This window comes from Vigna unguiculata, chromosome 11 (assembly GCF_037176805.1).
Source record: "Vigna unguiculata cultivar grain cowpea cultivar isolate G323 ecotype 2 chromosome 11, ASM3717680v1, whole genome shotgun sequence".
Taxonomy (NCBI): Eukaryota; Viridiplantae; Streptophyta; class Magnoliopsida; order Fabales; family Fabaceae; genus Vigna; species Vigna unguiculata.
In genome coordinates this window covers 9,321,459-9,347,574 of record NC_140802.1, presented here as the reverse complement: position 1 = coordinate 9,347,574, position 26,116 = coordinate 9,321,459, and the positions used below count along the sequence as shown (strand labels likewise).

Here is a 26,116-nt window from a genome sequence, read left to right as displayed (position 1 = left end):
TACTACCCAAACAACACCGTTGAATGTAGTCGTCGCCTCAAATGAGTGAAGAAACTCATTAAAGTAACAAGTATCATACGATTACAATGATTGACTATAATCGGTGAAGGCTAATGGAAACTCAAAAAAGGTATTCTTCCATATGGTAAAGATAGTCTTTCATTAGACAACCTTTGGTGTTCTACAATGAGCTTATCTCCATTTTGTATATTTCAAAGCTTTATAGTAAGGGTAAAAACACAATGCCACAGTCCAACATGCAACTTAAAATGAGTGTTCATAATCTTGACCCATTTACAAATGCCTAAAGGGTGGAGGTGACTCTTCTGAATACCTTTCTCAAAAACTATTCTAAAGATGGATAGAACGGTTAAGAATGTACATAAAAGATATCTTGGCAAAGGTTCCAACTGTAAGGTAGTGAATGCCTAAGTTCATCATATAGGTTCGAACGTATAACATCTTGTTGGGTATCAGTATCATCTCAATCAATGATAAATTATTGACCTTCCGCAGCCTCACTATCTAAATGATATTGTGTGCCAATTTAATGTAAATTTCTTCCATCATTTCTCTGAACATGAAATTTAATGTAAGAATTTACATGAAGTGAGAAATTAGCTACACACCACTATCTCGGCTTATCTATGAGCCTTTTGTCTTTATGTCCAGGTTGAATTTAGAAGAAACTTGATAAAGGTCAAAGTCATCATCATTTTTGCCTTTATAAAAAGCAAATGTGGAATAACATTTTTTGAAAGCAACATTTACTTTTTATTTTATGTTTTTGCCAAAACACAACATATAAATACAAGATACTTATAGATAAGTTCAGAAAATGGCTCGTTAATTTTTCCATTTTCATGAAGAGTCTAGTAAATTCCATATGTTCAGAGAAATGAAGGAAAAAACGTACATTAAATTGGTATATAAGATCCTTTACCATGGTGAAACTAAAAAAATCAATTGTTTATCTTTGATTGGGCTGGTATTGATACAACCAAATGTCACACGTTCAAACCTATAAGATGAACTTATGTGTTAACTCATTTACATTTAGACCATTCGCCTTTGCCAAGAGATATTTTATGTACTTTCTGAACTATTGGATCCATCCTTATAAAAGTTTTTTAGAAAGATATTCAGATGAGTCATTTCCACCTAAGCATTGGTAAAGAGTAAAAACTACAAATATATGTCTTATATTGAATGTTGGACTGTGGCATGGTATTTTTACCCTTACCACAAAGATTCAATATAAATAAAATTAAGATTGCAACATCCCTAAACAATATTACTGGTTTTTAATAAATAACATATAAAATAACCACTAAAAAATAAAATACCTGATTTAATAGGATACTGTTTCCCTAAAAAACATCGGAAAATTAAAACCCAAAAAAGTAACCGTAACGTAGTTTGAATGTACACAATTGTTCTATACAAAATTTACTAAAGTTCAGCATAAATAAGTTTTACATCAAAATCAACAAAAATAAAGTTTGCTTTCAAAAGCCCAAGTAGCACATGCTCTTCGTCTCTATGTATCTCCTGGCTCACTTGTCAAACCATCTGCTCCCAGATAACAAATTATCCGATCATCGCCACACACACACAAATAATGTGAGCTATGAACAATATATAAACATATACATGAATCAAATATGCCACCCATCCCAAAATAACATAACTTAACATTTCATGATTTCAAATTACCCAACCACAACCTCATAGTCCATCATGAGGCATATACATGAACTAGGTCTTGGGACTTCACTGTGCTCCCACAAAACTAACTCATTCGTGGTCCAACCCTATGAGCCTATCCCACTCATAGTCCTGCTCTACAGACTCTTCCTCTGTAGTAAAACATCCAAGTCTTCTCAACTTGGACCCTGGCACGCACGCAATCACCATACTATGGACTCCTCGCCCAATAGTAGCCGACGGGAACAAAACAGTTCCATGCTCATCATGTGTCCAACCACCAAGCACATCCCAGACCCCTATCGGACTTAGTTCTTGAAGCCCTAATTACCACACCACATGCATATACTTACTATACTTAAAAGAAAACAGCCAAATCACACACACATGGAACTTCGCATAAACTCGCTTAAGCTAGGCACTCTCGCCCAAGCTAAGCCCTCAGCCTCGCTTAGGCTAGCTCACCTCGCCTGAGCGAGCTTAAAACAACAACATCATCACGTTATCTCGCTTAGGCGAGATCATCTCTCGGCCAAACACCTAATTCAATCTCGCCAAGGCTACAATGCAAGCAAAACATCACACATGACCACGACATCTCGCTTAGGCGAGGCCGTCTCGCCTGAGCGAGACCCTGGTTCGCTCAACTCACAAAACTCCTTGCTTGGACGAGATTTCGCGCTCAGAACACCCAGGTCACCTCGCGACCTCGCTTAGGCAAGTGTCTCTCACCTGAGCGAGAGACCAAGTCGCTCAACACTAACTCAGGTCGTCTGAGCGAATTGCTCGAGCCAAAACTCTGATTGAACTCCTGCAACTCTCGCCTAGACGAGAGGGAGTCGCTTGGGCGAAACTTGCAAGGTTTCGCCACTGTCCATACACCAAAATACTCAAAGCCAATACCAAAATCACCAATTACGCATTACCAACAATTGGACACGATGCACAAACATATATACATGACTTAGGCACAATTTGGTTCCCAGAAGTTCAAGTCGAACCACAAACAATATTCACAGTGTAGGAAACTCTCACATTTGTACAATTCCATGAGCAATTTGATAAAACAATTATCACAGTACCCAAACCCCTAATCTCCATCATACATAATCTGAATTTCCTGGCACAAATCCATCAAAATCACGTACATATAACTGTAGTACGAAAAATAGAGTTCAACTCCCTTAACTTGTAATTTTTGAATGAGATTGCGATAAAGAGAAAGTTCCTTGTTCAGCAATACCTTGCTTCAGCCCTTTGCACACTCAATTCAACCTCTCACTCTCCAATTTCACTATGCTCTCAAGATACCACAAAACAATTGCAGAAACCCTTCTTTCTACCTAAATTTTGTCTTTTATAGGTGTCTTTAAAATGGGTTTTAAAAATAAAACGAAATTGGGCTTTATTGTGGTTTTAATTCCCCTTCAAGGTTAATTATTTGGTGGTTTTTCCAACCCTCTTGGCTGTCCCATTCTACTAGGTTCTCTCTACCTTTCCACATTCATCCCAAGCTAAGTTTAGTAAAAAGAAAGGTTAAGTTCCATGTACCAAGGTTTGAACTTGTGACCCTCCGCTCATAATGCCAAGCACAACCACTATGCCAATTCACATTTGGTGATACACTCCAATCAATAATAGTTTATATTATCAATTCTATACTCATACATATTATTAAAAATTAATAATAAAACAATAACACATAATTAGCATACATAGGACTTAAAACCAAGTCCATTCACACAACCAAAGTACTCTCAACCACTTGTGCTAGTACTTTTCCACACCACATTAAACCATAATAAATGCCATAAAGGCGCTTTCTACCCGCATTTATTAAGTAATTATTTAATTAATTAATTTTCGCGAGTCTTACAAAGATCAGCTCATTGTATAACACCAAAGGTTGTCTAATGAGAGACAATCTTTAACATCCGAAATAAAACCTTGTTTGAGCTTCGATGGGCCTTCACCGATCAGAATTAATCATCATGAACGTATGACACATTTTACTTTAATGAGTGTCATCACTCATTCAGAGGTGACGACTATATTCAAGTATGTTGTTTGGTTGGTAGCAGCAATGTCATGCCAAACTGAAAATTTTTGTTCTCCTACTACTGGGAAATATAGAACGTGGCTAAAATTAGAAGATTCAACTGCTATAATTCATGTCATAGAAGTCCCTTTTCGACTAGATACAAGATCAATTTACAATATCTAAGAGGGTACAAACCTTAGGTTACAAAAAGGTTTTACAAACTTAAAAACCCCTAATATATTTATAATAAAGAGTGATATAAAATACTCGTCACTAAATGCCATAGTTAAATGTTTGATGCCCAAGTCGGGTAATACTCTATTGTTTATCGCATTCTATATTTTTATTATTACAGGAGCCTATATTTTTAGTTTGGCATGACATTGTTACTACTACCCAAATAACACACTTGAATGTAGTCGTCGCCTCAAATGAGTGAAGAAACTCATTAAAATAACAGGTATCATACGATCACGATGATTGACTATAATCGATGAAGGCTAATGGAAGCTCAAACAAGCTATTCTTCCATATCGTAAAGATAGTCTTTCATTAGACAACCTTTGGTGTTCTACAATGAGCTAATATCCGTTTTATTTATTTCAAAGCTTTAAAGTAAGGGTAAAAACACCATGCCACAGTCCAACATCCTACTTAAAATGCGCGTTCATAATCTTGATCCATTTACAAATGCCTAAAAGGTGGAGGTGACTCTTCTGAATACCTTTCTCAAAAACTATTCTAAAGATGGATTCAACGGTTAAGAATGTACATAAAAGATCTCTTGGCAAAGGTTCCAACTGTAAGGTAGTGAATGCCTAAGTTCATCTTATAGGTTCGAACGTATAACATCTTGTTAGGTATCAGTATCATCTCAATCAAAGATAAATTATTGATCTTTCGTAGCCTCACTATCTAAATGACATTGTGTGCCAATTTAATGTAAATTTCTTCCTTCATTTCTCTGAACATTCAATTTAATGTAAGAATTTACATGAAGTGGGAAATTAGCTACAAGCCACTATCTCGGCTTATCTATGAGCCTTTTGTCTTTATGTCTAGGTTGAATTTAGAAGAAACTTGTTAAAGGTCAAAGTCATCATCATTTTTTCCTTTATACAAAGCAAATGTGGAACAACATTTTTTGAAAGCAACATTTACTTTTCATTTTATGTTTTTGCCAAAACACAACATATAAATACAAGATACTTATAGATAAGTTCAGAAAATGGCTCGTTAATTTATCCATTTTCGTTAAAAGTCTACTAAATTCCATATGTTCAAAGAAATGAAGGAAAAAACCTACATTAAATTGGCATGTAAGATCCTTTACCATAGTGAGACTAAAAAAAACAAATTCTTTATCTTTGATTGGGATGGTATTGATACAACCAAATGTCATACGTTCAAACCTATAAGATTAACTTATGTGTTAACTCATTTACAACTAGAACATTCGCCTTTGTCAAGAGATATTTTATGTACTTTCTGAATTATTGGATCCATCCTTATAAAAGTTTTTTAGAAAGATATTCAGAAGAGTCATTTCCACCTAAGCATTGGTAAAAGAGTAAAAATTACAAATATATGTTGGACTATGGCATGGTATTTTTACCCTTACTACAAAGGTTCGATATAAATAAAATGAAGATCAGCTCATTGTATAACACCAAAGGTTGTCTAATGAGAGACAATCTTTAACATCAGAAATAAAACCTTGTTTGAGCTTCCATGGGCCTTCACCGATTAGAATTAATCATCATGAACGTATGACACATGTTACTTTAATGAGTGTCATCACTCATTCAGAGTTGACGACTATATTCAAGTATGTTGTTTGGTTGGTAGCAACAATGTCATGCCAAACAGAAATTTTTATTCTCCTACTACTGGGAACTATAGAACGTGGCTAAAATTAGATGATTCAACTGCTATAATTCATGTCATAGAAGTCCCTTTTTGACTAGATAGAAGATCAATTTACAATATCTAAGTGGTTACAAACCTTAGGTTACAAAAACGTCTTACAAACTTAAAGTCCCCTAATATATTTATAATAAAGAGTGATATAAAATACTCGTCACTAAATGCCATAGTTAAATGTTTGATGCCCAAGTCGGGTAATACTCTATTGTTTATCGCATTCTATATTTTTATTATTACAGGAGCCTAGATTTTTAGTTTGGCATGACATTGTTACTACTACCCAAATAACACACTTGAATGTAGTCGTCGCCTCAAATGAGTGAAGAAACTCATTAAAATAACAGGTATCATACGATCACGATTATTGACTATAATCGATGAAGGCTAATGGAAGCTCAAACAAGCTATTCTTCCATATCGTAAAGATAGTCTTTCATTAGACAATCATTGGTGTTCTACAATGAGCTAATCTCCGTTTTATTTATTTCAAAGCTTTAAAGTAAGGGTAAAAACACCATGCCACAGTCCAACATCCTACTTAAAATGCGCGTTCATAATCTTGATCCATTTACAAATGCCTAAAAGGTGGAGGTGACTCTTCTGAATACCTTTCTCAAAAACTATTCTAAAGATGGATTCAACGGTTAAGAATGTACATAAAAGATCTCTTGGCAAAGGTTCCAACTGTAAGGTAGTGAATGCCTAAATTCATTTTATAGGTTCGAACGTATAACATCTTGTTAGGTATCAGTATCATCTCAATCAAAGATAAATTATTGATCTTTCGTAGCCTCACTATCTAAATGACATTGTGTGCCAATTTAATGTAAATTTCTTCCTTCATTTCCCTGAACATTCAATTTAATGTAAGAATTTACATGAAGTGGGAAATTAGCTACAAGCCACTATCTCGGCTTATCTATGAGCCTTTTGTCTTTATGTCTAGGTTGAATTTAGAAGAAACTTGATAAAGGTCAAAGTCATCATCATTTTTGCCTTTATACAAAGCAAATGTGGAACAACATTTTTTGAAAGCAACATTTACTTTTCATTTTATGTTTTTGCCAAAACACAACATATAAATACAAGATACTTATAGATAAGTTCAGAAAATGGCTCGTTAATTTATCCATTTTCGTTAAGAGTCTACTAAATTCCATATGTTCAAAGAAATGAAGGAAAAAACCTACATTAAATTGGCATGTAAGATCCTTTACCATAGTGAGACTAAAAAAATCAATTATTTATCTTTGATTGGGATGGTATTGATACAACCAAATGTCATACGTTCAAACTTATAAGATGAACTTAAGCATTCACTACTCTACAGTTGGAACATTTGCCTTTGTCAAGAGAGATTTTATGTACATTTTCAACTGTTGGATCCATCCTTAGAATAGTTTTTAAGAAAGGTATTCAGAAGAGTTACCTCCACCTTTTAGGCATGTGTAAATGGGTCAAGATTATGAACATGCGTCTTAAGTTGCATGTTGGACTGTGGCATGGTGTTTTTACTCTTACTATAAAACTTTGATATATACAAAATGGAGATTAGCTTATTGTAGAACACCAAAGGTTGTCTAATGAAAGACTATCTTTATCATCCTGAAAAATGACTTCTTTGAGCTTCCCTAAGCTTTCACCGATTAGAATCAATCATCATGAACGTATGACACCTTTTACTTTAATGAGTGTCAAAACTTATTAAGAGGTGACGACTATATTCAAGTGTGTTGTTTGGATGGTAGCAACAATGTCATGCCAAGATAAAAATCTAGGTTCTCCTAGTAATACAAAATATAGAATGCGGTTAACAATAGAGTATTAACCAATTTGGGCATTCAAAAATAAACTTTGGCATGACATTGCTGTTACTACCCAAATAACAAACTTGAATGCAGTCGTCGCCTCAAATGAGTGAAGAAACTCATTAAAGTAACAGGTATCATACAATCACGATGATCGACTATAATCGGTGAAGGCTAATGGAAGCTCAAACAAGGTATTTTTCTAGATAATAAAGATAGTATTTCATTAGACAACCTTTGGTGTTCTACAATAAGCTTATCTTCATTTTGTATATGTCAAAGTTTTATAGTAAGAGGAAAAACATCATGTCACAGTCCAACATGCAACTTAATACGCATGTTCATAATCTTGACCCATTTACACATGCCTAAAAGGTGAAGGTGACTCTTCTGAATACCTTTCTCACAAACTATTCTAAGAATGGATCCAACAGTTGAATATACATAAAATCACTCTTGACAAAGACAAAGGTTCCAAGTGTAGAGTATTGAATGCTTAAGTTCGTCTTAAAGATTTGAACGTATAACATTTTGTTGGGTATCAATATCATCCCAATCAAAGATAAACTTATGATATTTCGCAGCCTCACTATGTAAAGGATATTACGTGTCAATTTAATGTAAATTTCTTCCTTCATTTCTCTGAATATGAAATTTAATGTAAGAATTTACATGAAGTTGGAAATTAGCTACAAGTCACTATCTCGGCTTATCTGTGAGCCTTTTGTCTCTAAGTCCAGGTTGAAATTTAGAAGAAACTTGATAAAGGTCAAAGTCAGCATCATTTTTTCGTTTATACAAAACAAATGTGGAACAACATCTTTTGAAAGCAACAATTACTTTTCATTTTATGTTTTTGCCAAAACACAACATATAAAGACAAGATGCTTATAGATAATTTCAGAAAATGGCTCGTTAATTTTTCCATTTTCATGAAGAGTCTAGTAAATTTCATATGTTAGAGAAATGAAAGGTAAAACATACATTAAATTGGCATGTAAGATCCTTTACCATAGTGAGACTAAAAAAATCAATTGTTTATCTTTAATTGGGATGGTATTGGTACAACCAAATGTCATACGTTCAAACTTATAAGATGAACTTAAGCATTCACTACTCTACAGTTGGAACATTTGCCTTTGCCAAGAGAGATTTTATGTACATTTTCAACTGTTGGATCCATCCTTAGAATAGTTTTTGAGAAAGGTATTTAGAAGAGTCACCTCCACCTTTTAGGCATATGTAAATGGGTCAAGATTATGAACATGCGTCTTAAGTTGCATATTGGACTGTGACATGGTGTTTTTACTCTTACTATAAAACTTTGATATATACAAAATGGAGATTAGCTTATTGTAGAACACCAAAGGTTGTCTAATGAAAGACTATCTTTATCATCCTGAAAAATGACTTGTTTGAACTTCCCTAAGCCTTCACCGATTAGAATCAATCATCATGAACGTATGACACCTTTTACTTTAATGAGTGTCGAAACTTATTAAGAGGTGACGACTATATTCAAGTGTGTTGTTTGGATGGTAGCAACAATGTCATGCCAAGATAAAAATCTAGGTTCTCCTAGTAATACAAAATATAGAATGCGGTTAACAATAGAGTATTAACCAATTTGGACATTCAAAAATAAACTTTGGCATGACATTGTTGTTACTACCCAAATAACAAACTTGAATGCAGTCGTCGCCTCAAATGAGTGAAGAAACTCATTAAAGTAACAGGTATCATACAATCACGATGATCGACTATAATCGGTGAAAGCTAATGGAAGCTCAAACAAGGTATTTTTCTAGATAATAAAGATAGTCTTTCATTAGACAACCTTTGGTGTTCTACAATAAGCTTATCTTCATTTTGTATATGTCAAAGTTTTATAGTAAGAGGAAAAACATCATGTCACAGTCCAACATGCAACTTAATACGCATGTTCATAATCTTGACCCATTTACAAATGCCTAAAAGGTGAAGGTGACTCTTCTGAATACCTTTCTCACAAATTATTCTAAGAATGGATCCAACAGTTGAAAATATACATAAAATCACTCTTGACAAAGACAAAGGTTCCAAGTGTAGAGTATTGAATGCTTAAGTTCGTCTTAAAGATTTGAACGTATAACATTTTGTTGGGTATCAATATCATCCCAATCAAAGATAAACTTATGATATTTCGCAGCCTCACTATGTAAAGGATATTACATGTCAATTTAATGTAAATTTCTTCCTTCATTTCTCTAAACATGAAATTTAATGTAAGAATTTACATGAAGTTGGAAATTAGCTACAAGTCACTATCTCGGCTTATCTATTAGCCTTTTGTCTTTATGTCCAGGTTGAAATTTAGAAGAAACTTGATAAAGGTCAAAGTCAGCATCATTTTTTCCTTTATACAAAACAAATGTGGAACAACATCTTTTGAAAGCAACAATTACTTTTCATTTTATGTTTTTGCCAAAACACAACATATAAAGACAAGATGCTTATAGATAATTTCAGAAAATGGCTCGTTAATTTTTCCATTTTCATGAAGAGTCTAGTAAATTCCATATGTTAGAGAAATGAAAGGTAAAACATACATTAAATTGGCATGTAAGATCCTTTACCATAGTGAGACTAAAAAAATCAATTGTTTATCTTTAATTGGGATGGTATTGGTACAACCAAATGTCATACGTTCAAACTTATAAGATGAACTTAAGCATTCACTACTCTACAGTTGGAACATTTGCCTTTGCCAAGAGAGATTTTATGTACATTTTCAACTGTTGGATCCATCCTTAGAATAGTTTTTAAGAAAGGTATTCAGAAGAGTTACCTCCACCTTTTAGGCATGTGTAAATGGGTCAAGATTATGAACATGCGTCTTAAGTTGCATGTTGGACTGTGGCATGGTGTTTTTACTCTTACTATAAAACTTTGATATATACAAAATGGAGATTAGCTTATTGTAGAACACCAAAGGTTGTCTAATGAAAGACTATCTTTATCATCCTGAAAAATGACTTCTTTGAGCTTCCCTAAGCTTTCACCGATTAGAATCAATCATCATGAACGTATGACACCTTTTACTTTAATGAGTGTCAAAACTTATTAAGAGGTGACGACTATATTCAAGTGTGTTGTTTGGATGGTAGCAACAATGTCATGCCAAGATAAAAATCTAGGTTCTCCTAGTAATACAAAATATAGAATGCGGTTAACAATAGAGTATTAACCAATTTGGGCATTCAAAAATAAACTTTGGCATGACATTGCTGTTACTACCCAAATAACAAACTTGAATGCAGTCGTCGCCTCAAATGAGTGAAGAAACTCATTAAAGTAACAGGTATCATACAATCACGATGATCGACTATAATCGGTGAAGGCTAATGGAAGCTCAAACAAGGTATTTTTCTAGATAATAAAGATAGTATTTCATTAGACAACCTTTGGTGTTCTACAATAAGCTTATCTTCATTTTGTATATGTCAAAGTTTTATAGTAAGAGGAAAAACATCATGTCACAGTCCAACATGCAACTTAATACGCATGTTCATAATCTTGACCCATTTACACATGCCTAAAAGGTGAAGGTGACTCTTCTGAATACCTTTCTCACAAACTATTCTAAGAATGGATCCAACAGTTGAAAATATACATAAAATCACTCTTGACAAAGACAAAGGTTCCAAGTGTAGAGTATTGAATGCTTAAGTTCGTCTTAAAGATTTGAACGTATAACATTTTGTTGGGTATCAATATCATTCCAATCAAAGATAAACTTATGATATTTCGCAGCCTCACTATGTAAAGGATATTACGTGTCAATTTAATGTAAATTTCTTCCTTCATTTCTCTGAATATGAAATTTAATGTAAGAATTTACATGAAGTTGGAAATTAGCTACAAGTCACTATCTCGGCTTATCTGTGAGCCTTTTGTCTCTAAGTCCAGGTTGAAATTTAGAAGAAACTTGATAAAGGTCAAAGTCAGCATCATTTTTTCGTTTATACAAAACAAATGTGGAACAACATCTTTTGAAAGCAACAATTACTTTTCATTTTATGTTTTTGCCAAAACACAACATATAAAGACAAGATGCTTATAGATAATTTCAGAAAATGGCTCGTTAATTTTTCCATTTTCATGAAGAGTCTAGTAAATTCCATATGTTAGAGAAATGAAAGGTAAAACATACATTAAATTGGCATGTAAGATCCTTTACCATAGTGAGACTAAAAAAATCAATTGTTTATCTTTAATTGGGATGGTATTGGTACAACCAAATGTCATACGTTCAAACTTATAAGATGAACTTAAGCATTCACTACTCTACAGTTGGAACATTTGCCTTTGCCAAGAGAGATTTTATGTACATTTTCAACTGTTGGATCCATCCTTAGAATAGTTTTTGAGAAAGGTATTTAGAAGAGTCACCTCCACCTTTTAGGCATATGTAAATGGGTCAAGATTATGAACATGCGTCTTAAGTTGCATATTGGACTGTGACATGGTGTTTTTACTCTTACTATAAAACTTTGATATATACAAAATGGAGATTAGCTTATTGTAGAACACCAAAGGTTGTCTAATGAAAGACTATCTTTATCATCCTGAAAAATGACTTGTTTGAACTTCCCTAAGCCTTCACCGATTAGAATCAATCATCATGAACGTATGACACCTTTTACTTTAATGAGTGTCGAAACTTATTAAGAGGTGACGACTATATTCAAGTGTGTTGTTTGGATGGTAGCAACAATGTCATGCCAAGATAAAAATCTAGGTTCTCCTAGTAATACAAAATATAGAATGCGGTTAACAATAGAGTATTAACCAATTTGGACATTCAAAAATAAACTTTGGCATGACATTGTTGTTACTACCCAAATAACAAACTTGAATGCAGTCGTCGCCTCAAATGAGTGAAGAAACTCATTAAAGTAACAGGTATCATACAATCACGATGATCGACTATAATCGGTGAAAGCTAATGGAAGCTCAAACAAGGTATTTTTCTAGATAATAAAGATAGTCTTTCATTAGACAACCTTTGGTGTTCTACAATAAGCTTATCTTCATTTTGTATATGTCAAAGTTTTATAGTAAGAGGAAAAACATCATGTCACAGTCCAACATGCAACTTAATACGCATGTTCATAATCTTGACCCATTTACAAATGCCTAAAAGGTGAAGGTGACTCTTCTGAATACCTTTCTCACAAATTATTCTAAGAATGGATCCAACAGTTGAAAATATACATAAAATCACTCTTGACAAAGACAAAGGTTCCAAGTGTAGAGTATTGAATGCTTAAGTTCGTCTTAAAGATTTGAACGTATAACATTTTGTTGGGTATCAATATCATCCCAATCAAAGATAAACTTATGATATTTCGCAGCCTCACTATGTAAAGGATATTACATGTCAATTTAATGTAAATTTCTTCCTTCATTTCTCTAAACATGAAATTTAATGTAAGAATTTACATGAAGTTGGAAATTAGCTACAAGTCACTATCTCGGCTTATCTATTAGCCTTTTGTCTTTATGTCCAGGTTGAAATTTAGAAGAAACTTGATAAAGGTCAAAGTCAGCATCATTTTTTCCTTTATACAAAACAAATGTGGAACAACATCTTTTGAAAGCAACAATTACTTTTCATTTTATGTTTTTGCCAAAACACAACATATAAAGACAAGATGCTTATAGATAATTTCAGAAAATGGCTCGTTAATTTTTCCATTTTCATGAAGAGTCTAGTAAATTCCATATGTTAGAGAAATGAAAGGTAAAACATACATTAAATTGGCATGTAAGATCCTTTACCATAGTGAGACTAAAAAAATCAATTGTTTATCTTTAATTGGGATGGTATTGGTACAACCAAATGTCATACGTTCAAACTTATAAGATGAACTTAAGCATTCACTACTCTACAGTTGGAACATTTGCCTTTGCCAAGAGAGATTTTATGTACATTTTCAACTGTTGGATCCATCCTTAGAATAGTTTTTAAGAAAGGTATTCAGAAGAGTTACCTCCACCTTTTAGGCATGTGTAAATGGGTCAAGATTATGAACATGCGTCTTAAGTTGCATGTTGGACTGTGGCATGATGTTTTTACTCTTACTATAAAACTTTGATATATACAAAATGGAGATTAGCTTATTGTAGAACACCAAAGGTTGTCTAATAAAAGACTATCTTTATCATCCTGAAAAATGACTTGTTTGAGCTTCCCTAAGCCTTCACTGATTAGAATCAATCATCATGAACGTATGACACCTTTTACTTTAATGAGTGTCGAAACTTATTAAGAGGTGACGACTATACATTAAGACTATTAGCCCACATTTGGCTCATTATGCAGCATTACAAATTAAATTTTTGCATGAAGGCAAAATGGCAATTCTTCAAGGGGAATAAGAAATGTTGCCCATTGTAGCTCCATTGAATCATATACGTAGAATGATAAATACCAATTTTGTAGCTGAAGTGTATACCATTCAGTTAGACGAATTGACCTCAATCCCTCCTTCTTTGTTAGAGTTACCAAAGGATATGGAGCCCAAATTGCAGCTTTTGCTACACACTTACAGTAAGGTCTTTAGCATTCCTACCTCTCTTCCCCCTACACGAGAGCATGATCACTCAATTCCTTTGATGGAAGGTTCTGGTCCGATCAAGGTTCGCCCTTACCGCTATCCTCATAGTCAGAAAGTAGAAATTGAAAAATTGGTTGATGGTATGTTGTAGGAAGGGATATACAGTCAATTAAGAGTCCATTTTCCTCTCCCATCATTTTGGTTAAGAAGAAGGATGGCTCTTGGCGAATTTGTACAAATTATCGAGTTGTCAATGTTATCATTGTAAAGGACTATTTTCCTATTCTGACTGTGGATGAGCTTATTGATGAATTATTTGGCACTTGCTTCTTTTCTAAATTGGATTTACGATCTCGATACCATCAAATATTGTTGAATCTTGCAGATCATCATAAGACAGTGTTACGCACACATCATGATCATTATGAATGGCTTGTAATGTCATTTGGATTAACAAATGCACCTGCAACATTTCATAGCTTAATGAATGGGGTTTTTAAAAACATGTTGCGTAGATTTGTGTTAGTCTTCTTCAATGACATTTTAATATATAGTTCTACTTAGAAGGAGCATTTATGTCATTTAGAGTTGGTGTTGCGCACCTTGCAACAACGATTGTTTGCACGATTTTCAAAATGTTGCTTTGGAGTCACAAAGATTGATTATATCAGACATACATTGTCGAGGGCAGGAGTAGAAATGGAGTGTGGGAAATTGGAAGCAATAACCAAATGGCCTCTACCCCGAAATATTAAGCAGTTACAAGCCTTTATGGGATTGATAGGATACTATCGTTGTTTTGATAAGAACTATGCTTCAATTGCAACTGCTTTAACATATTTGTTAAAGAAAGACTCATTTCAATGGACAGATATCACCAATACAGCTTTTATTTAATTAAAAGAGGTGATGACAAAAGCTCCCATTTTAGCCATTCCCAATTTTAAAGAGCCATTTTTTCCTGAGACTGATGCGTCGAGAAGTGGCATTGGTGCAGTGTTGAGCTAAAGGAAACACCCCATTACATATTTCTCAAAGAAATTAACCCCTTGAATGCAAAAGCAATCCACCTATGTTCGGGAAATTAACCCTTTGAATGCAAAAGCAATCCACCTATCTTCTAGGTCACAAGTTTGTCATCAAAATAGGTCAAAAGAGTTTGAAAGAAATTCTTGAGCAAAACCTCCACACTCTTGAGCAACAATAGTGGCTTCCCAAATTTTTGAGCTATAACTTTACGATTCAGTATAAGCCAGGCAAATAAAACATACCCACTGATGCACTATCTAAGAGTTTAATGGTAGCATGGTCTGAACCAAATTGTTAATGGATAGCTAACAACGTAGCAGCATTAACTCAACAAGATCATAAGCTTTTGCCTATTGTTCAACAATGTATGACACATAAGTCCGACAGGACAGATTATGCTTTAAAAATGGAGTGTTATTCTGGAAGCATAGAATGGTCATTCCTAATAACTCTGATTTTATTACCCAAATTTTAGAAGAATTTCATTGTTCTAAAATCGATGGCCAAGTGGGTTGCACAAAGACAATTGCAAGGATTTGCTCTCAATTTTTTTGGCCCCAATGTAAAGGGATATCAGGAAGTTTGTTTGTGCATGCTCTATATGCCAACAAGCGAAGGTGGATCATGTGTTACCAGCGGGATTGTTGCAGTCCCTACCAATTCCACAACAGGTATGCGAAGATATAGCCTTGGATTTCATAGTCAACTTGCCTTCTCCGCATGGATATACAAACATATTAGTGGTGGTTGATCGTTTAACCAAGTATGGGCATTTCATTGGCTTAAAACTGGGATTTACTAGCAAAAGTGTGGCAGAGGCATTCATTTCACACATAGTCGAATTCCATGAGTTTCCCAAGTCCATTGTATCTGACAAAGACCGAGTCTTTATCAATTCATTTTGGCAGCAATTATTCAAAGCCCAAGGCACAACGTTGAAGATGAGTTCTTCATACCATCCTCAAACGGATGGGCAAACAAAAAAATTGAACAAGACTCTAGAGATGTATTTGCGATGTTTCGTCTTTAACAATCCAAAATCATGGTTTGTAATGCTGTCATGGGCCCAGTTTTGGTATAATTCTTCCCTTCATCATAGTATTGGTATGTACCCGTACAAGGCTTTATTTGGTCATGAACCTCCTTCAATAATTAGGTACCAAATAGAACCAACATATCCTATTTCAATTCAAGAGACTCTTCAGGAACGAGACAATGTGCTACAACAATTGAAGTTCAATTTGCAGAAAGCTCAGCACTACATGAAACAACACGCCAATAAAGGTGGGTGAATTCGTGTTGGTTAAACTGCAGCCTTATAGGCAAAATTCAGTGGCATTACGTAAAAATTACAAGGAATGCAATACTTTGGTCCCTTTGAAGTAATAGCAAAAATAGGGACAATGGCTTACAAGTTGCAATTACCACCGGCAATAAAGATACACCCTGTCTTTCATGTATCCATGCTTAAGAAATTTCAAGGTCCTCCTTCCCAACAATATTTGCCTTTGCCCTTCACAACATCAGAATGGGGTCTGATAGTGCATCCATATAAAGTGTTGGCTCGTAGAGTCATTATCATGAACACACTGGAAGTTCCTCAAGTATTAATCCAATGGGATTCTAGTTCCACTAAAGTGTCTACATGGTAGGATGTTAAAGAGATTCAAAACTCTTACCCTTCCTTCAACCTTGAGGATAAGGTTGTTCTTCATGGGGAGGGAAATGTAACAAGAAAAGAAGAGGAAAAGTTAGTTAGCCACGTGGAGGATGTTTATGGAGTGGCAGAAAACAAAAAAAGTGGACGCATCAGGAAAGAAAGCTAATTTAAAAGACTATGCAAAATAAGGAGAGGCGTGTGTGGTATGACTCTCTCTCTGAATACTTTGCTTCTTCCCTTTCTAAATATTCCTCTGCTCCCTTTTCACCATAGCATTCTTATCTCTTTCCAGGTTGACTCATGCTACTGTTGAACCCAAAAGTTTCATAGATATTGTATTTGTCTTACGTTTCAGCTCTGTAATTACATATTGCTCAAACTCTCTGATATTTCGAGATAATATTCAAGTGTCCAATTAGAATTTGTTATTAGGGTACTGTTTCCCTTAGTCATTATACGTCAGATTTAAATAACTCTTTTACCACATAGTCATTATAGGTCAAATTTAAACAACTCTTTTGCCTGGTCTAGGCAAATGCTTAACAAAACATATGTAATATATACCTATTCAATCCAGCTAGTTTAGTACGAAAGTCATTGAACTCTTCCCCAAGCCAGATTCTGCTTCACCTGAAAACAAATTATAGTTGAGTATTTTTTACGGAGTAATCAAAACAAACATTTATAATTAAATTCAAATTGAAAAATAGAACCTTGTAAGTACTCAAAGAACTGTTTTTTCCCATGTTCATGCTCGGGTAAGTAGAACCCATATGTGTTCCATTTTAGTACTCTTCTTCACTCGATTATCTGAAAACATGAAACAATTACTAGAAAGGAAGCCATCTATTTCACTCCCAAAATGAATTTTATGAAATAGTGGGGCAGTTGACAATGAATTTCCCTACAGTTATAATAATAGCAAAGAAAAATATAAAAAGATTACTAGCACTAAAAGTTCTCACAAATCACAAGTTTCATGGAATTGTTGAAATGTTCAATGACTAGCTAAAGCATTTGAAACTATCTCTCACGGGCAGATGAACTGGTCTAATCTTACAATCAAAACCCTATTAAAGCTTCAAATAATACTACAAATCAATCTGAACAAAACACTAAAAAAACAATAAATTACTTGTAGCCAGGCTAAGTAATAAACTTAAGTTGTGACTCAGGCTGACACTATATATCACTAAGCTTATCAGTCTGCAAGCCAAAAATAAAGAGAGGACTAGTGAGCAAATATATAATGTTTGAGTATGAACAAAAGATTTTGCAATAACAGAAAAATATTACATAGATTTTGGCTTATGACATGGAAAAGTGAGCTACAACTGTACTGAGTTAGAAAGTGCATATTCGTGAAAACATATATTACAAGTGCAAACAATGTTTTTTCAGTTGCCAAAAATTACATGCAAGCTAAGAATATTTTTACAAACAATATGCCTGAAGATGACATATATCAGTGTGATAACTTACAAATACCACAATCCAATTAACTGGCATATGTATGGAGAAAGTGAATATCACAAATTTTTACCTAACAAGCCATTGTCATAGGAAAATGAAACACACAAAGATTGACAGCAAGATAACATCATAGATTTCATTGGATAACTCATCTAAATGATGGATTTCATTAAGGAGAATGATAAATTCGTAATGTGAGAGAAGAGGGAAATTACAGGAAATTAAACATATCTTAAATTCACATTCAAAAATGGATTCCCCTAACCAATGAAACAAATTCACATTCAAAAAAGAATATCATATCTATGCTCAGACCATATAATTAAATTTTTTTTTTTTTAAGTATATGTTTGAAAAATATAATTTTAACTTTATCCACACTTTGCTAAATATAGATCAATTCAGTCTAATTAGCTATTCAATCTCGTTAAGTTTATATATACCACTTAATTCACTTGATTCAGAAGATTTTTTTTTCTTAAATGTTTGAAAAATATTATTTTAACTTTATCCACACTTTGCTAAATATAGATCATTTCAGTCTAATTTGTTATTCAATCTCTTATATATACCACCTAATTCACTTGATTGAAGAAAACATGTGAAAAACATGATGAAGGGTTGATTAATAATTCACTGATTTATGGAGACCATTCACTAATAAGATCGAATCACATTAAACAAGCCCTCCTAAACGCAACGTCCATCACGAAAAGTAGCAGCTCGTACCAAACTTCAATGAATTCAAATCCAAACAAGAATCAAAATGATCATTAAAACAAATACCCAAATCATTCAATTTTCTCAAGCAATTATTTAAAAATAACAATTAAACAAATTGCACCTCTTCATTCAATAATTTTTCAAACTTCCGGTTCGAACTTTAGTTTTATCCTCAATACTCGTTGAAGCCAAACAAAATCATCTATCCCAGAATAAATTATAAACTCGAACTTCCATCTACGACCAAAATGTATTAAAAATTGAAACCACCAGCCAAATGGGTGAGAAACGAGAGCAAGATATTTTCTCTCTTGAAGACATGAATTCATTAATGGGGACAATGAATGAACCAAAATAGAGAACAAGGGAAAAGGCTCGAAGAAAATCAAACTTACTAGAGAACAAGCTCAGATCGCCGACACCGGTGACAGTGACGGTTTGACACTTAGAAACGAACAGAGGACATTGCCGTCGTAGGAGAAGGAACGGTCGGCGGCTGACTCGGGCAGTTCTCGTTGACACCGCTGCTGGAGTTTTGATTTGAAGACGCCAACAACAGTGACCTCTTCAGAGATGGTCGCAAGCTCGAATGGTTTCGGCGAGGCGACTTCGTAGCTTCGTGCCTTCCCTTGAGTTGGCTGGGAAGTCAGGGGTTTCCGGCGCCACGTATCGACCCTTGCCAGCGAGAAGTCAATTCGGCGACGAATCTGGTGACGCATGGGGGTTGTGCGAGAGCAAGAAACTTGTCGGGAATGGCTAGGTCGTCGTCACTAAAAAATGAGTAGGAATAGAGGAAAAAATATTTTCTCGGTCAAATTAGAGATGGGGAAATTGAAGAAATGAACAAGGAATGTGAAGGAGAAGAAGAAAACCTATCTATCACCACGTCGATCTTCCATCGTTTTGTGATGTTAGGGTTTGACGTGAGGAGGAAAAAAAAAAAAGAGGAGAACAAATGCAGTGAGAAAACAAGTAGAACAACAGAGTTGCAGGGGAGGGTCGTGAGGATGACGGCAAGGACGACGACGAGCGTCGTTGACGAGGACGGCGACGAGCGTCGTTGACGAGGTCGGCGACGAGCGTCGTTGATGAGGACTGCGGCGAGCCTCGGAGACGAGGACAGCGACCAGCGTCGAAGACGAGGACAGTGACACGACAAAGAGGGTGTTGATTGCAAAGACTACTTTTTGTGTGTGTATAGTCAGTCTTCTGCTTCTGATGTGGGAAAGTTACCCTAATAAAAAAACGATAAATGTTGGGCTTTTGGTTTGGGCAAGGTTTTTTTACTTAATAAAACATACACCGGCTCATTTTAATAACATATGGGAGCCGTCAAAATAGTTATCAGCAAGTTAACTAGTTCGAGTTTGTACTTTTACATTAGTTTTTCGAGATAATTCGGTTGTAAACTTGTATTTTGCCTAAACTCACTAAAATCGGTGGTGAACTCACTGGACTAATTCAAACCTGTGAGCTTGCATTGAGTCCATGAGTTCGAATAAAAAGATTTGTAAATCCAAAAACAGGAACCATCTTAATTGTTTGGTCACATAGACTAAGTTACGGGTAGAATGAACAATTTAATTAAGATTTTTTCTTTAAATTTTTTTCATCAGTTTTACTTACTAATGGTAGTTTTATTTACATTGAAACTAATGAACAGTTAATTCAATTTGAACATAAGCAATTCTTCTAAAAATAAATCTCAATTAATGATCATTTTAACGGTTGTAACAATAGTTCGTTTCATTAGTTTCCATGAGAAGGAACAATTAACTCTCTTGATTTTTTTTTTCAATGTTTGTATAATTTTAATATATTTTAATTAATCTTTTAAAGCTTACTAGTTTAAAGTAATTTTATTATATGTTAAGATACATAATTTAACTTTAGCAAAATTGAAAATATTTTATTAAAACAACTAAACTTTCACAATCAATTAGAATACATTAAATTTTAAGGTTTCTGGAATAAAAAATGTTAAAATCTAAAGATAAATTAAAACAAGAAAAAAAAAATCGCTGTATATAGTTATAACTACTCTTTGTATATGAGCAATGCACAAATATTATTCTAATAATATTTATTATTTAATAATACAAATTTATATAAAATTATTTATATATAATTATTTGAAATATATATATCTTTAATTTATAATATTATATGAACTTTTTTTTAAATTTCTTTAACTTTTGTTGTGTTTAATTGTTAAAGAATGTAGTGATTTAGAAAGATATGTCACAGATAACACGAAATATTTCCCTTTAATAGTGAAAACTATTAAGTAAAGAATTTAATAAATAATAACATAATCCGATAAATCACATATTTACGTAATATATTTATATCCGAGAGGAATTTAATTATGCAAACGTAAGAAGAAAAAACTTAAGAATGAACCATTAATTTCTATCAAGAGGCATCTCTTATTCAATTATAATAATACTATTTTCTTTAATGTTTTTTCATTGGTTTTGCTTACTAATTATAATTTTATTTTATTTACATCAAAACTAATGAGTCGTTAATTTTCTTAAAATAAATCTTAATTAATGCCCGCTTTGGTGGCACAATGTAATAACAGTTTGCTTCATTAGTTTCTACCGGGAGTAACAATTAATTCTCCTAATTTATTTTTTTACAGGCATGTACCTTAAACTTTTATTTTTTTTCTTTACTCTTCAAACTTTATTTTGCTTGTATAATTTTAATTTATTTTAATTAATCTTTTAAAGCTTGCTAATTTAAAGTAATTTTATTATATGTTAAAATACATAATTTAACTTTAAAAATTGAAAATATTTTATTAAAAGAACTAAACTTTGATTATCAATTAGAATATAATTAAATTTTAATGTCTCTGAAAAAATGTTAAAATCTAAAGATAAATTAAAACAAGAAAAAATCATTGTATATACTTATAAACGGTCTTTGTATATGTGCAATGTACGAATATTATTCTAATAATATTTAATAATAAAAATTTGTGTAGAATTATTTAGGTTAAATATTTTATTAGTTTCATTTTTATAGAAAAATATCAAATCGGGTTAATAATGCACTAATTGCGTTAAAGAGGTGTTACATGTTAGTTTGTGTTTTTCTTTTTTTGATTTTTTTAATTTTTTTAATTTTCTTTTATTTAAAAAATAATAATATTATTAGCATGTGTCAAGCTACGTTCTACCAAAGGGGGAGTATGATGTGGCAGTGACAGTGTGTAACGTCTCATTTAAATAATAACATAATTAAATGAAACATCACACAAGGTAAAATAAAGAGTAACAACGGGGAATATAAGTATCACTCCTTACAACAAAGTCTCAGATACTTAGAGAGAAGTCTAATGCACACCACGATGTCATAGACTAAACAAGATAAAAGTCAAATAGTACATAAAATGAATTCTCAAGGAGCAAAGTAAAACATGGGTTATGGCCCTAACAGAGAACTCGAAGAAGCGAGATCGGACCCAAGACGAGTTAAGCAGCGAAATCTCTATTACCTTGTTGACCATAAGGAGTTCCCACATCTGCTCACATCAATAAATTAATGATCATCGCAAAAAGAGAAAACCACACACAGAACATACAAATAAGCAGAAAGGGTAAGTTAGAGTAGAAAAACATTTTCATCATACAATCGCATACACTTTCATAGCCCAAAGTACATATATCAACCAATCATGTTATGACTCGCAAACAAGCCTCTACGACTCAAGACACGACTTATCTGGATACATATAATTAGTCGGATTCACCGGATGCTTGCACTTGTGGTAGCCTCTACTACTCTACCGAGCTAATTGTCAAATGGTCTCATCCTACCACTCACAAGGTTAGTCTTAAAGTGTCTCAAGCCTCCTGTTACTCTCACCACTTGAGTTAGTACACTCTACGTAAGATTAACTGACTTTTTAGAGTGTCAGGATGTAATCCTTACCTTGAATCCTTACTAAATTATATAACGAGACACCACCGCGAAACTCCCACTAACAGGGTCATGGAATTACGTCCTGACCATGAGGCACCACCACGCAACCAACATGGAATTACGCCCTGACCAATGAGGCAACACCATGAGATCTCACCTAGAGATTCATGGAATTACACCCTCACCAATGAGGTATCACCACGAAACTATCATGGAATTGCGTCCTGACCAATGAGGCACCACCACGCAACCGTCATGGAATTACGTTCTGACCAATGAGGCACCACCATGAGATCTCACCTAGAGATTCATGGAATTACGTCCTGACCAATGAAGACACTACCAATTAAATCAAATAGAATCTCCTATATTCTCACACAAGCATTTGAAGACACATATTAAAATCATATAACATATTTCTCTCTTGGAAAATAACTAATTCTTATATTTTTTATGCAATCCAACTTAACAACACATTATGCAAACAATTTGGGATTTTAGAAATAAAACTACAGCTTGTGTAAAGCTCAAGAAATTTTGTATTTATATTCAAATTAAATATGATTGAATCAAGAACCAAATGAAACAAGAACCAACTTAATTGAATAACTATAAAGAAAGTTATGCACCAAACAAGTAACAAAGGTCAATGTTGTTAACAACCAAACTACAGTGATCTTGTGATAAAAACTGCTCTCACTACAGAGCTCCGATTCAAGATCCGACTGGTCAAAGTCAAGAAGTATATGTTAAGGATTAGCTGTTAAAATATCAGCTCGACCCAACGGTTAACAAAGTAGTAACCTTCATTTTACGAAAAGTGTGTAGTGCTATCAATAACCAAACTACTGTGAACTTGCGATAAAACCTGCTCTCACTACAGAGCTCTAATTCAAGACCCGACCAGTCAAAGTTAAGAATTATGTGTTAAGGATCAGTTGTTAAAATTTTAGCTCGATCCAACGGTTAACAAAGTAGGAACCTTCATTTTACGAAAAATGTACAGTGTAGAAAAAAAAAGTAGCACCACATCAATCAAACACACTCATTCCAGAACAAAAATAAGTACACTGTATTTCAAAGAAAAGGAATTCTAGCTTCCCTTACCTGGACAAAGGATAGCAAATACCATGGGCACACTACGGAGGAGCACCATAGCTCTAGGAACAGATTGGTGAGGTGGAACCGAAGTGGAGTTCAACTAGCTTGGTGAAGAACGGGGCCAAACCCTAGCAGAGCTTATGAAGCAGCCAAGGGAAAGGGAAAGGGAAATTAGTTTTGGAAAAAAATGCAAAAATGAGGGGGTTAGGGCTGGTTTTGGGGTTTTGGGCACCCTATGGGCCAGCCCTTAGGCCCAACAGATAGGGCTAGGCCTTTTACATTTTAGGACAAAAAAAGAGGGTTTTACACCGTGTCACTTGTCACTATTGAATGTGAAAAATCTCAATTTAATCCCTATATTTGTTATTTGGTCCCAATTTTTTTTAAACTGGAACAATTTCATTTGTATCCATTTATAGACAAAATTTAACTTTTATGTAAATGTTACAATGATATTCTTACCAAGGTTAAGTTTATTTAAATTTATACTTTACATTGAACATTACTTAAATTTTGTTTCAAATATTTATATATAAATAATTTCTGGACAAATGTTAGAGTTGGTTTTAAAATAAAAACTTTATAAATTGAAATGTAAAATTTTATAACAATTTAAAATGTTACAAATTGTTAAATATATTTATTTTAAAATAATTTTATAACAATTTAAAATGTTATAAATTGTTAAATAAAATTATAAATAAATACATCTATTTTAAATTATTATAAAACAATTTTAAAATTTTATATTTGAATTTATAAAGTTGTTATTTTTAAACCAACTCAAACATTTTGTCTATAAATTATTGATATATAGTATTTAAAACAAAATTTAAATAAAGTTCAATTCAAAATATAAATTTAAATAAGCTGAATTTCATTAAAAATATCATTGTAACATTTATATAAAAGTTAAGTTTGGTCTAAATTTGGAATAGATGAAATTGTTCCGATTTAAAAAAAATGGATTGAATTGAGACACCATAAACATACAAGGATTAAATTGAGATTTTTTGCATTAACAATGACACGTGCCTCTTACAATTTCACGTCACACTATCACGAAGCATGATCTAAATTTGACACGTGACAATTTTTGTATTTTTTTAAAAACTTAAAAAATTAAAAATTAAAAAAAAATAAATAAAAAAACCACAAGCTAACATGTGGCTAGGCAACGAGGCGGGGCGGGGACGGGTTTCACTATCCTATATCCATCCCCGTAAAAAAAGTTCATCCTCATCCCCATACCCAAACCCAACGGGTATCAAACTTTTATCTCATCCCCATCCCCATCGGGTAACGGGTATAATCTTGTACCCATACCCGTACCCGTTTTCTTACTACTTTAATATTAATTTTAATTAATTTTTATAAAATAATAAAAAATTACGCTAAAGGAAACATAATATTATCAAATATTCAATATTAGGAGTATGGTTATTTTTTCGATATCAAATACTTTGAAATAAATTATAATTGTTTACATTTTATATTATAATACCAAATAAAATTTAATGAGAACCAAAACATTTATTAAATTTGCAAACATTAATGAAACCTAGTTGATAAATTTTAAAAATATTTTTTAAAAATATAAAAGGAAATTTTTTAAAAAAATATATATAAAAGGAAAAAAATATTTAAATTAAAATATATTTTAAATGTTTGTTTACTTCAGTTTTTTAAATTATAATGAATCTATTTATTATACACTAATAAAAGTTATAATACATCACTTGATTAAAATAACGCAAAGAACAAATAATAAATATAATAATAAAATTTTAACATAAATCTTGTATCTTTTAAACCATAATATATGTTGAATGGTGGTAAAAAAAATATTCATGGCAATTACATTAAATTTTTATATTGTAGTAAATAAAAATTATTTATACAATTATAGTGAAAAAATTAAAGTATGCTTGTAATGAGTTAGAAAATAAAAAATAATTAGATAAAATTTATCGAAATAGTATTCTATATGATGAAAATAAACAAAAAATATAAATATAAAAAAATTAACAAATGTGTGTCTTATAAATAATTTGGAGACTATTGGAAGGAATCACACAAATGAAAACAAATATATAATTAAAGGTATGAT

At 33.0% G+C, this 26,116-nt stretch overlaps 1 long non-coding RNA gene across 6 annotated transcripts in view; it reads right to left on the bottom strand.

The window, feature by feature from the left end:
* LOC114170051 (uncharacterized) overlaps positions 1 to 20,221 on the bottom strand; it is a 36,444-nt gene extending 16,223 nt beyond the window's left edge. Inside the window, exons 1-6 of one of the 6 annotated variants that reach the window (XR_014986492.1) lie at positions 19,842 to 20,207; positions 19,365 to 19,739; positions 17,487 to 17,583; positions 17,338 to 17,403; positions 16,793 to 16,822; positions 4,042 to 16,702 (exon numbers count right to left, since the gene is read on the bottom strand). This is a non-coding gene — a long non-coding RNA (uncharacterized LOC114170051). Of the gene's footprint in view, positions 1 to 1,324; positions 1,573 to 4,041; positions 16,823 to 17,162; positions 17,404 to 17,486; positions 17,584 to 19,364; positions 19,740 to 19,841 lie in introns of those variants that run through there. The other 5 variants (XR_014986489.1, XR_014986490.1, XR_014986493.1 and 2 more) reach the window with 5 other exon arrangements.
* Positions 20,222 to 26,116: the final 5,895 nt, after the last annotated feature.